The sequence below is a fragment of the Odocoileus virginianus genome, chromosome 2 (assembly GCF_023699985.2).
Source record: "Odocoileus virginianus isolate 20LAN1187 ecotype Illinois chromosome 2, Ovbor_1.2, whole genome shotgun sequence".
In the NCBI taxonomy this organism is placed as follows: Eukaryota; Metazoa; Chordata; class Mammalia; order Artiodactyla; family Cervidae; genus Odocoileus; species Odocoileus virginianus.
Window position 1 is genome coordinate 46,935,173 of NC_069675.1, and position 1,318 is coordinate 46,936,490.

The window sequence follows — 1,318 nt, forward strand, 5'->3', positions numbered from 1 at the left end:
ATCTCCTTGCATGGCCCTTTAATAAACCTTTCTCTGCTCCAAACTCAAAAACAAGCAAGCAAAAAACACTCATTTAATGATCTGACAACTATAGGTCAGAAGTCTGAGTGGGTTCAATTGGTTCCTCTGTTGTAGGTCTCATGAAGCCAAAATCAAAGTGTTGGCTGGGTGGACTCTTATCTGGGAAGAATCCACTTCCAAAATCATTCAGGATCGCTTCTCGGCCTTTTGGCTAAGATCAAGTGTAGTATCAAAGTCATTCAGGTTGTTGGCAGAATTCAGTTCCCCATGGTTGTAGGACTGAAGTTTCCTTTGGCTGTCATCTGAAATTCATTCTCAGCTTCTAGAGGCCGCTGGCATTTCCTGACTCATGACCCTCTCTGTCCTCAAAGTCAGCAATAGCAGATCAAGCCTTTCTCATGCTTTGAATCCCTCAGAGGCTCTCTCTGCTTCATCTTCCTGTCTTTCACTTGACATACACTTACTGACATAGATACACAGGCTATCCTGCCTGTTCTTTCTTCTTCTCTCCTCGGGTCCCCATTTCAGCACCTACAGTTGGCCAGTCCCTCCTTTGCTTTATTATCCATGAGTTCATGATTATGCTTTTTAATTTTATTTAAGAACTGCATGAGGGAATTTACATTTTTTAATGAAATGTATAAGGAAAACAAGTAAAAGCTTCTACTGTCCCACCTTCCCTTAGTCCCTCTCATCAGAGTAAACTACTGCTAAAACTCTTTTCTCTTTCCATACAAGCATAGCACATACACATTGCTCCATTCTCAGTAATGAAATGTAAAGCATATTCAGAAATGTGCACAAAACAAAATGGACAGTTGCTTATTAGGAAGCAAATAGGTGCATAACCACAACCCAGGCCAAGAATGCTGCCTGCACCCAGAAGCATCCTAATTTCCAGACCCACTTTCCCTAAGCTAATACTACCCTAACCTTAATGATAATCCTACCCTTGCTTCTTTATAGTTTTACCATCTGAGCACATACTCTTAAACACAATAGCTCTCTCTTCTCTGGTTTTGAAACATGTATAAATAAATCACAAACAATGGATCTTCTGGTGTGGCTGTTTTGGGGGAGCACACTACATGGCATCCTAATTGCCCAACCAGGAATCAACTCCATGCCCCCTGCATTGGAAGCATGGAGAACCATAGGAACACCAGGGAAGTCCCATGTCTGACTTCTTTTAATTATCGTTAAGGTATGTGAGATTTACCCACGTTGTTGTGTGTATGAAGAGTTTGTTCCTTTCCATTGCTGAGCACCATTCCCTTGCATTAATATGCCACATACT

At 41.5% G+C, this 1,318-nt stretch overlaps 1 pseudogene; it reads left to right on the top strand.

The window, feature by feature from the left end:
• Positions 1-212: 212 nt before the first annotated feature.
• On the top strand, positions 213-335 carry LOC139031772 (U2 spliceosomal RNA; annotated as a pseudogene).
• Positions 336-1,318: the final 983 nt, after the last annotated feature.